Here is a 12,734-nt window from a genome sequence, read left to right as displayed (position 1 = left end):
AGTCTATCAAAGTCAAACTTTTGACCCTTTATCAATCCAATACCTTTTCTTAACAATCTCTAAAATTCAAATCTCTACCAATTGCTCAAAATACTCCATCAAAGTTGGACTTTTGAGCTTGCCTTAACATGAACCCAAGTTAATCCCCACCTTGAATCCCCAATCTTGACATTTCAAAAGCCTTTTCTTTTTCAAGGTTCCCTCATTAGCTTCCCCCCCTCTTGTATGATTTTCCTATCACACTTGACTCCTTGATTCACTAATGATCTGATAGCCTAAAAAAGTTTTCAAAGGTGTTAACGAGGAGTAGTGAAATGGTAGAACTAATTTTTATTTTTTTAAAATATTTGCTTAATTATTTTATGCCTTTAAGGAGTTAGGTTGGGGCTTTGCATAACCAAGGATAAAAACTAGTGGCTTAGCCCACTAGCCTCATGACCATCGGTTGGGGACCAACAACTGTTAGTGGGGGTTAACAACCTCATATTGGTTAGTACCCTAGCAATATGTTATTATTAAGGCTACCATGGGGTTACAGAGGTACCCCCAATCAAAACTTTTTAAAAATATTTTTAATATTATATAAGAAAATTAACAAAAATAATACATATATTTATATTATATAGTCTACAATCATACATGCATATGATTGTGTAGTCACATGATCAAGAAAGGGGGCATTTTTTATCTCTAGGCAATGGTGGTCAAAATTGGTTGAATTTTTATGTCAATCTTCATGTCTTAAGCCTCCTAGATCCACTAGTGAGGTAGGTTATGTTCTTTGATGTCATTTGTAATACTTTTTCCATAAAAACCTCGTGATGAGACTTAAAAAAAAAAACACTTTTTACCAAATATTTTTCAAATCCCAAATTTACAAAAATACCCACAAAAGTGAAAACGTGAAAGTCCAAATTTGTAGGTCTTACAACCTACATGATACATCTCATATCTTGAAATATTTGAAATATCTCTAACATTGTCATGCCTTCAACTTTGCAATAGATCTACTCAAACAAGGTTAAGCGAAATAGCATGATCCTTCACCTCCCTCAACCACAACCATGGCTCTAATACCACTTGTTTGGAAATTACCAAGTTGATCAAACCATTTCTCACATAACCCTATCAAAGAAAAGTATGCATACAAGTTTATAGAGTAACCATAATGCAATGATGAAAGGCATACCACAATGTTACACAAGATATACCCTAGGAAAAACTTTAAAAGGAAATACCCAACGTCCAAAAGTATCCACATTCAATGTATTATTTAGTAATGAAATATTACAATATATTTATAGTCTTCATGAATAATTTTGAAACACCAATCTCCTCTAATGCATTCTCCGTATGTTCAAGCATAATGGATACCCACACAACCATGCAACTCATGTCATGGTATACACATACACTCTACAAGAGAACTCAATACAAATGATAGTTAAGTCAACCAACTAGCTAGCCAACCCAAACCGTTAAACATGTGTTTTCTTTGATAGATTCAAGCTTGCACAAAACAACCAACTAGTATAGGTAAAACCATGAGAATGCAAAACCATTGACCCCAACATTTACTTTTTAGTAATATTTTTTTTCAATATTAAATATTTGTACAACTCACACATAAATTATCTTATCAATGTCACATATACTATTTTACAAATAGACTGGAATAAAGATTTAATGTGGCTAAATATATCTCTTAAAGATGCACCATAAATAAATATTGATTAAAATACATAATTAAAATAATATTTTTCTTGTGTAAAATGTACAACACCCTTTTGTTATCCTAACAACATGAGAAATTTCTCATAGATACAAAAACTAATAATATTGAATTTTTTGTACTTTGAACAAATTCAAATAGAAAAAATGTTTAAAAGTTCTCTTTTCCAATTAATGGTTGATGAAATTTTAGAGTAACTTTAAAGGGTCATGGGGCACTTATTTCTATATTTATGAAGATCATGAATGAGTCAAATGAAAAGGGGAAAACTGTATATGATATCATCAATCAATTGATGAATGATAGAAGGATTTTGTTAACAAAAGTAGTAGTTGTCTCAATAATTGAAGCTTTTGCAATGGTTGAGTGTGAAAATAGGTTTGTTTATCTTTTAAAACAAAACAATTTAAAGTTTATTTTAGTCCATCCTATAGTTCAATGTGGGTCACTAGTAGTAGCAAATGTTTCTAAAAGGATAACCAAGTTGTTAGTTATTAAAAAAAATAGTAAAGCTTAATAATAAACTTAAAATTATGTATTTATGGGTCCAAAAATTTTCAAAAAGTCAATGGGTCCTTAGTCTATTGGTGAAGTTGAATGGCTCCAAATGAGCCCACCAGGATGAAATCTTGCGAAGTGCAAGACTCCAACATCTTAAGGGATGAGGTCAAGATTGTGCCTCAGACGAATATGGCAAAATGGATGCCCCTTAGTCTTTGGCTCTTAGTCAAAGAGGTTTCATCATGTAGGCCCGTGCCTACATATCAAATGGCTAAAACTACTTGCGAGGATTGGTGTACTTGTGGGCTTCGTGCCCTCATTGGGCTATCATGTTCCCAAATCTGAATCTCCATCCAAAAAAAAATCACCAAAAACAAAAAAAGAGCTTAATGATTTTCTTAAAACTATGCAAATTGATGTTTTATGTTTTATAAATCCACAAAATAAGAAACAAGCTTACTCTTCGCTTGGTTTCAATATAAAAACATCATAATTATAATATATATAATTAAAAATATACAAAAGATATATGTCGGTGAAAAAGGAGACTATCTCCACACTCCATGATAAGGTTTTCCAAGTCATCATCGTTAGTCACGACAACAACGAAAACAATCATCGGTAGGTACGAGTAATTTTTTTCAAAAAAGAACAAAAAGATAAAAGCTTGAAGTGGTATAGTTGAAATTGAACTTATAAAAAGATAAACAAGACAAGCCTGAATACCTACAAAAGAAAACAAGTCTGCTACCTAGAAAAGTCACACCTAAGCGTCCTTCTTAGATTTGATTTTATCTTTTGAAAAAGTCCAAGGACCACACGGCATTTTTCTCATTACTATTTTTATTTTCTAAAATGGATGGTCAACATATATAAATCATAACTAGGAAAATACGAAAGCTAATTGAAGTTTACGAAAATATTTGAATTTAAATATTTTCAGATTTGGCTAACATCTTTTTTTTTCCCTCATTTATCTACAATGTTCTCTTCCTAGATCGATCAACCATGCAAAGGTTGATTTTATCTTTAGTGTTTAAAAATATGGAGGTGTAATTAAATTCAAGTTGATTTTAGAGGAAGAAGTGAATTCAATGATGTCAATATATTAGAAAAAAAAGTAATCAATCAATTGTTTTCTATCATTTTATTTTGATGTAAAATTTATTGAAAATAAAAATGACTACAAGAATAAAAGAGTATAAGTGAAAATTAAATACATTAATTTTTAGAATTAGTGGATGGGGTATTTTGTAATAAAAATTGAATCTTATATGATTATTTAGTCTTAAAATAAAAGTCATAATAGATTTCTATTATTTTCTAATGCAGGACTATATAAATAGTTTAAATAAATATAATTTTGGTGCTTAGGTGTGTAATGGTAAGTATTCAATGTTATTATTAAATCTAAAATTCATCATTCACTTAATTTAGTATGTGTATTTCACTTCTAAATTACTATTGAAGTGTTTTGGTCTTATGTTATTTGTTGGGATTAAGGTGGCATTTACTTTGCAATCTTATAAATAGTTGATCTTTCTCCAATACTTTTGGAAGGTTTACTTAGACACTTAGGGTATAATTAGAGAAATAATTTATGATGCATGCTGAAAAGGATGCAAGAACATAAGACAAGTCGTAGTGTTGTTAGTGACAATAAAAAACAAAACACAAATGAAACTATAATCCTAAACATGCCTACCAAGAGATTTAAAACAGATTATGAAGAGCATACAAAAACGAAGGAAAGAAACAAAACCCTCCAAGATGCCCTCCAACGTGCTCATAGTTGCTCCTCCCTTGTTCCTCTCCTCTCCAAGTTCCACATAAGTGTAGCCCTCAGCGTTTTGCACTATTATGGATGTCTTATGGAGATTCAAGATTATGAAAATGAAGATAAAAGATTATGCAAATGCAAACAAGCTAAATATGATAAAATACCTAATTAATCTATGTTAATTTTTATCCAAAATAACAAAAAAAAATGCTTCTAAATGCTCTCTCAAATTTATTATAAGTTTGATGCATACAAGATTTCTGGATCCTTTTGAAGAAGGAATGGGCTCTATTTATAGGAAAAATGGAGAAATGGATGGTTGAGATTGAGTAATCTCAACAAGGGTCAGGATTGATGGGTTTATGATCCATGTGAGGGTTTTCAACCCAATCTCAGGATGACAAATGTCAACATAAGATGGCTTGAGAGGAGAGGGAAGAAGCATTAAATGCTTGAGATGACTTGAAGATTACCTTAGGAGGTAAGGTTTAGGCTTGAGTTAGTGAATAAAGCTTTTATCCAATGAATAATGTCTTTATCCAATGGACAAACTCTTGTGCAAGAGTTAGTGGGGATAGCCATGGTCAAAGCAATGAATGCTTGAAGAGACCCATGAGTTAAATGAGGGTTGAGTTAGAGGGAAAGTCTCTAACCATGTGGGTGAGTTGAGTTTAACTATTAATGGTTATGTAAGAGTCATAAGTGGTTATGTAAGAGTTTTAAATGGTTATGAAGACTTTGGGGGTTAACTTGTTGAAGACATAAAGCCTTTAATGATTTTCAAAGATTTTGGAGGCTTTGAGAAGTGACTTCTCTTTTCTTAGGAATGTGACAATAATTAGGGGATGGGATTAGGCTAATTAGAAATGGTTTAGAAGAATCTAGAATGGGTTTAGGATGCAAGTGGGTTTGGTGGGTGAGAGAAAATGGGATTTTAATTAAAATAAAATTACTTTATTTCAACCAAATAGTGTAACTTGCATTTGTAGGAGAATGCAAGTGGGGGGAAGTTTAGGGATTTAAATAAATATTTTATTTATTTATTTAAAGGAGGAAAGGGGTTAAATTAAATAAATATGTTTTATTCATTTAATTTATTTAGAGTGTGGTTTAATGAATTAATTTAAATAAATTGAATAATTTATTTAGTTAATAGAAGAAGAGGTTGAGGATGAAATTAATTAAATATTAATTTAATTAATTGTTGAGTGATGGTTAATTGATCAAATAAATACTAAATAGTCATTTAATTAAGTGGACAGATTTATGTGTCTACATTTGCCCCTCTTTGAGACAATGCAGTTTACCGCGTCGTTTCAAAGAAAGAAAAATAGGTATGAGAAATAAGACCCATAAATGTTAATTTAGTGGGTGGTATGCCCCCTCGAGAGATGGGCCAAAAAATTTTGAAAAATTGAACGATCTCTCGAAAAAGAGAAAGAAGTTGGAGGGAGGTAGAATAGAAGAATTTAGAAATAATGGTGAAAGAATGGGAGAAGATGGAGTGAATACGGAGAAACGGCAAGCCAGTGAGTACCCTTAGGTCATGCAGGAGATACGGTGCAAATGCGGTGTTGTGCTTTTGATTGATGCTATACAATTAATCAAAATTGGTTGGACAATCTGGTGCAATCAATCGATTGAATTGCCTCAGTTGAGTTAAAGCGTAACAGTTGATGTTAGTTGTTTGCTTGGATAGGATAAAGTCTGAGTAAGTGAATCAAAGTGACCTGTTGTGACTTAGACAATTGATGTAATTGTCCGATGAAGTCAAGGCATAGGAAGCAAAATACTCGTTAATACTTAGACAATTGATGTAATTGTCTATTTTGATTGTGTTTGATGGGTTGATCAATTGATAGTGTTTGTGTTGTAGGCTGTTTGTTGTGAATCAAAGAAGCCCTGTTGAGACTAGGTCATTGTAATAAATGCATGTTGTAGTCTAGGTTTGCCATAATCGCTTACCTGTTGAGACCCAAAGATACTTGATCAAAAAGTATCTGTTGATAGTCTAGGTGTGCGTGAGTCGATGTACCTGTGTAGACAGAGTAACTTGCTTGATTGGGTTGACCTAGGATGGGAAACACAACCCCTCCTGGTAGAGATGGACGGTGATGAATGTAGCTTGATTGGTTTGATAAGACACGATGAAGGGAATGCAATTATGATGATGACCTAGATAGGGAGGGTGAGGGGGGGGGATTCAATGTTAGATATAAGGTACGGAGGACCTAGGACTCATTCCTATGGAAGAAGATCAAAAAAAAGAGAGTATCCATTTTCATTACTATGTATGAATGATATGCAACAATATGGATGTATGGATGGACGGAATGCAACGGAATGCAATATATACAGATGAGATGAAATGATGATCCATAGATTATTCATAGTGCTTTATTTTCAACATCGAGCACGGTAGTATCGTTCTTGATCGAGGTAGCAAGAACCAAGTTTGAGCATTTCACCTATAAGCAAGCATCACAGACAAGGAAAGTGCCCCTCCATTCTGGTTCATGTGCAAATGGTCGAGGTATACGTTGTAGTCAGTAAGCCCTAGTGATCCATGACTGTATTTGCGCATAGGATCATGTAGCTTAGTGAACTTCCCACGTAGACACCATTAGTACATGCCCTAGAACATCATTAGAACAATCCATAAACAACAAACAAAGAAAAAGATATCAGGAACCATCCCGGCTACTCTAATCACTTGTGGATATCCTAGAGTAGTATAGGAACCTGATATAAATAAAAAAATAAAAAATTGACCAAGTACTTATTAGCTAAACTTAATTTTCTTGTCAAAGAAAATGTTACCATGTCTTGTTTGTGAGGAAGGATGCATCCTTGTGAAGACAGTTGTGTGCAGATATTTTGATTGGTTGGTTGATTTGATAGGTGGTCATCGTTTGAGTAGCTCAAAATTTTTGTTTGGTGTCGTTTGTGATGTGTATGTACAAGGAATAATATATGGTGCAATGTTTTTTGATTGATTTATTTGATGTTTTTGTCATGTTTTTAGATTTTGTGAATGTTGTGAATGTTTTTGGTACTATCTTTTAGGACATTTTGCAACTGTTTTTGGGATTTTTTGAGTTTTTAAGAATATTTTTGGTATTAGTTCAAGACATTTTTGAATGAGCAACTTAATGTATCATAAGCAATGGAGAATCCACTCCCATTAGTAGGTTTTAAGAACATTGCCCCCAGTTCAATGTCGCTATGGAAGCGTGACGCGGGATACATGAAGTAACAACCCTGATTGCAGGTCAATAACAAGTCATGGTATAAATGATGGGTGAATGGATGCAATGGATGTGATCGCAACAAGTCTAATAGACAATGGAGTCGTAGCCCTTTACGAATGGTGCTTGTATAAGACAACGATGATCAAAGCGTCTGGTTTCAGGAATGGCACCGCCTGTATAAGACAAAGATGATCGAAGCGTCTAGTTTCAGGAACGATATATCCTGTATAAGACTTGATCAAAATGTCTGGTATCAAGAAAGATACATCTTGTATAAGACTTGATCAAAATGTCTAGTTTCAGGAAAGATACATCCTGTATAAGACTTGATCAAAACATCTGGTTTTAGGAAAGATACATCCTGTATAAGACTTGATCAAAACGTATGGTTTCAGGAATGATATATCCTGTATAAGACTTGATAGATGATACTTGGAAGAATGATGAAGATATGAAAATGACGAAAGATTCCATGAAGATGCGATAGATATGCATACGAGGGATGCAATGATGATGATGAGATGTATCTTGAAAATGAGATGTATGATAATGATAATGACGTGATACTAATGCAAGATTAAAATGATATGCAACTAAATGCAAGTTTTAAAATGATATACAAATAAATGATCACTTTAATTTTATTGTTGTCTTGCTACGTGTTTGGTCCAATGTTGAAAACCCTGAAGGCGAAATGCCCCCAGCGAGGTTAGGATTTTTCCCCTTGTTGTTGATACTGCTTTGATATGGATATGTACATTGATCACCAAGCCATGGTGGGATACGATTTGGATAACTAATTCAGATAAACCAAGGACAGTGACTATGCTAAGTATGTCCAGGATTGATAAGCATTTGTGAATTTATGGTGATGGCTCGGATGGGTGGATATGATATCTACAATATGATCTGTGAAACATGTACTACCATCAATTGATAAAGATAAGACTAACTTACAACAAAATCTAGTAGTCATACTGATCTATGTCATTGTTTTGATTTGTTCGATGATTGATAAGAATGTCTGGTTTCAAAGAGTGAGTACCCCGTATAAGACCGATATGTCTGGTTTCGAGTGTACCTATCCATGTATAAGACATGTTGATGTTGATATTGATAGATGGATTGATTATCAAGACTCGATGATTGATAGGAATGTCTGGTTTCAAAGAGTGAGTACCCTGTATAAGATCGATTTGTATGGTTTCGAGTGTACCTGTCCCTGTATAAGACATCTTGATGTTGATGTTGATTTTGATTGATGAATTGATTAACAAGACATGTGATTAGTTTGATTGCAAACTTTGAGAGTTTTCCTGTTGTTGAATTTATGGATGTGCCATGCGTTCATGCTATGAATTGATGTGATAAGGGATATGGATTAGAGGATATGGATGATGAGAAGCAAGATCGTAGATAACACTAGATGATAGAAGCTATGAATAGATAGGATGGATGGTATGGATTAAAGGATATGGATGAGGTGAAGCAAGATCGTAGATAATGATGAATTTAGATAGGGTAATGGATATTCGAGGAAGGATAATGGGAGATATGGTAGGAAGAATAGAGTGGATGAAATTTGCCCCCAAGCATAGAGGTTTCCATTTGCAAAAAAGGCAATATGTAAGATTGTCACAACATCTAGCACTACCCAAATAAGTGTTCTTGAACTTTTCAAAGATAGAGACCCAGCCCACATTTAGAACCTCCAGAAAATTCAACTGAACATTTCTAGCAACTGGGAAGTAGACTCAAATGGGAAGAAGAATCCCAAACTAGATCAAGGTATTTAGTCTTTGATTACCCATTTGCGTGCAAGTGGGTTCATTCTGGCTCATATGATCATTATAATCTTCATAATCCAGCATGGATAGCTACATGAGTTACCCTGACTTCAAAAGCATCCTAGATAGAGCCTCGTTGTCATCGAGCATCCATAGCCCCGATGAGGTTATCGTTGTAATATCACAAATATTGCTCTATTTCCATCTAGGCATCCATAGCTCCGATGGAGTTACTTGCATGTTCCCATAGCCAAGCACTTCGATATTGCTGTTTTCTTTTTTCTTTTTTCTTTTTTATATTTCTTTTCTTGCTCATGCTTTTAATCTTTTGATCTTTCTTTTTGCTCTTTATTTTTCTTGCATTGACTTGTAAGTGATGAAACTTACATGGGTCTGATAATTACAGTGGCGATAAAGCAATATTTTATATTTTCACTAGCCATGTCTTCAACTAGGAGATCACAATGATTTAGAGCAATTTATTAAGTGTATGAGATATAGTAATCAAAAGATGTCAATACCAAGATACGATGAGTGGTTCTTTTCTGGATTGAGTGTGTATCCCAACCAAAAGAAAATGTTAAAGAGGAACTACCTCGGATTCTGAAGCATTTCATGAATAGATATCTAGGAAAAGGATTGAACATGAGATTCGAGCATGGGCAAGCATGTGACAAAATAACACAAATGCCTATTTCATAGATGATGAATTTATGCAAATGATTGAATGATAGGGATTGAAGGATAGAAAAGAGGTGTTGGATAATAGATAGAATGTTTTAAGATTTGTGTGAGAATAGATGGAAATATATTCAAGATGAGTGTTGGTACATAACTCGAGAAGTGATGAAGAGAGAGGAAAATTGAATTTTGAGACATAAGGACCCAAAATAGATAGAGGAAATGATGGAAGAATAGTTTTGGAAAGATGTTTAGATCGATGGTTGAAAGGAGTTCAAAGATGTGTTCCTTTGTTGATCTTTCTTATGGATTATTTGAGGTGATGGATTGGTGGATGGAGGGAAGTAAGGACCCAAGATGGATGGAAGGGATGGAGAGTTTGAATTCGGAATGAAAGGACCTAAGATAGATTTAGAAGAAGAAGAGTTTGACTTTGGAATGAAAGGACCTAAGATAGATTTGGAGGATTAAAAGTTTGAATTTGGAATGAAAGGACCTAAAATGGATTCATAGGATGAAGCGATTACTTGATCTTGATCTTGACTTGGAGTAGGACCATTTCCTTTGACTGGGTTTCTTTTTTCTCGGTTTGATGATGAATGGTCATACAAATGATCAAAGTTGATGTTTTTGATAGGTTCACGTAGAGAAATTTACTCCTTTTGATATGAGATGGTCATACAAAATGATACTTTGTTTTCACTTGTTGATGTTGTTTTGTTCTATCAATGTTGATGTAGATTTGTTGGATTGATAATTGGTTTTAATTGTTTTGAATTTATTTGAGAAGAAAACACAACAAGCACAAGCACATAATCAGAATAACCTTGCCCCTTTTCAATAAAAGGTACAATAGGTGTGGGTCTAAATCAACCCAATCATGAACTTTTTGACCCTTTATAAATGTATTTTATATTCCCAAAGGCTCAAGTCGGCCCAAATTGTTACTGGTCTGAAACAAGATGAAGACAACTCAAATGCTTTTTATCCCTAAGGTCATGGCCAGTTGCGATATTTTTAGCCCACATCTCGATATTTCTTCAACTTTGGTACTACATACCTTATGAATCTCGTCGTGGCAGGTAAGGATGTGATATACTAAGTGTTGCGCAAGCATAATAGATAGATGATCCCTATGATGGGGGAGTCACCACTTTCATCAAGCTACAAGTAGCCTTTCAAAAAGCCCTGTTTCTACTCAAGGAAACATGTATGGTGAGTATCTTGGGAGAAAATCCATCTATGCTCATGCACTAAACTTTTCACAAATATCCTCAATCAATAGAATGGGTGGGCTTCTAGAATAAAAGGTGTCTAGTAATGTCCGATGTCTTTGGACGTAAGTTCATTCTGCAGTGACTCACTTAAGAGCATTGTAACTTGTGGTGGGGCCCATATGTCCTTTCAGCAAGTTACATTGTAGGAATAGCTACACCCAAGGCTACAACTTTCTCTCTCACCTGATTTCTATAGCGGCTTGAAAGATTTACCACGCAAGGTCGTTCCCAAGAGTGATGTGTCTCTTGGTAGGCCTCTCTTAAAAATAAAAAATTTAGAGCGTTACTAACACTTTTCTCTTGCACCTAGAACCACGTGAGCCAAGGGAGAGGATAGTGTGTGTTAGAAATGGGACCACTCTACAGTTTTGCACAAGCATGCCAATCATGAAAAACACTTGTTCTTTTTAACTGTTTATCGCAATGTGATCTATTTGCTATTTGGAGATGTTTCTCCAACATACATGATGCTCTTTTTAATTCCACAAAACAATTTGTTTTCTAACTAGGAAAGTAAAAATTATGGTCAACAAAATTGAAAGCACGTTTGCTTAAGGTAAATTCGCTTTGTAAATAGAAATAGACAATTTGTTTGTTCTTTTTAACTCGCAAATAAAAGATTGATTGTGAATTTTATCTTTGCGGAAATGAAAGATTTTTGGTTTGTTTTAAGCCCAAGTTGAAAAGTTTGTCCCTAACTTGCAAGAAAGAAAAGTTTGTTTGTTTGATTTGTGGTTCTTTTTAGGTTGCAAATGAAATTATTTTTAAGCCCAAATTGAAATGTTTGTTGATTTTAGTCCAAAAATAAAAGATGAAGTTCGTTTTAAACAAAAGGAAAATGAATTCTTTTTACCCAGCTTTTAAAAAGCTAGAAAAGAAAATAGATTTTCCTAATTTTAATTCCTCAAATCCTGCAAACAAAACGTTAGTAACCTGTAAAAAAATAAAAAATTAGTGAAATGAAGATCTTTTTGGTGGGCTTCTACAAGCCTAAGTTTTTTTCTTTTTTTTTTCGATTACAATTTTTTTTTTAACTCTTTCTTACAAAAGCACTACTATGTGTAAACACAAAAGCACTACTATGTGTAAACACAAAAGCACTACTTCGGACAAAAGCGTCGAAGTATTAGCAGAAGCGCTAAATAAATACCAACACCGCTAAAAAATGAGCAGACGCGCTAATTTAAATTGTTCGACAAAATGACAAGACTGCTAGACAGAGAGCGCAAAGGCGCTAAAATATTACAATAGCGTTATTTAACAAACAAAAGCGCTACAACTATCACTAAAGTGCTAAAACTCATATCAAAATCGCCAGAACTCGAACAAAGGTGCTAAGTCTTCTTCTGACAATGGCACAAAAATGAGTGTCAAAAGTGCTAAAGCGCAACTTGTGTGTGGAAATTTATGAGGAAAATCACAAAAAAGTTAGTTTAAACCATCAAAAGGTTGTGTGTTCGATTCACGTTGGGTTCACCAAATGATGCATGCCAAAAAGCATGCACAAGAGACACAGATTTATGTGACTACAATTTATAATTTATAATTTAAATTCTCTTAAATTTTAGTCATTTATTGTCACATGCATTTATGAAAGTTACCATGACTTTGAGGTTATTTAAGGAATTTCCCCATTCATAGGTATTAAAAGAAGTGGGGAATCTTTTTTATGATGGATGTGAAACATATGAGTTAGTGGACTCCAAAATGAAGCACTAGACTTGA

This window comes from Cryptomeria japonica, chromosome 5 (assembly GCF_030272615.1).
Source record: "Cryptomeria japonica chromosome 5, Sugi_1.0, whole genome shotgun sequence".
Lineage (NCBI taxonomy): Eukaryota > Viridiplantae > Streptophyta > Pinopsida > Cupressales > Cupressaceae > Cryptomeria > Cryptomeria japonica.
This window is presented reverse-complemented; position numbering follows the sequence as displayed.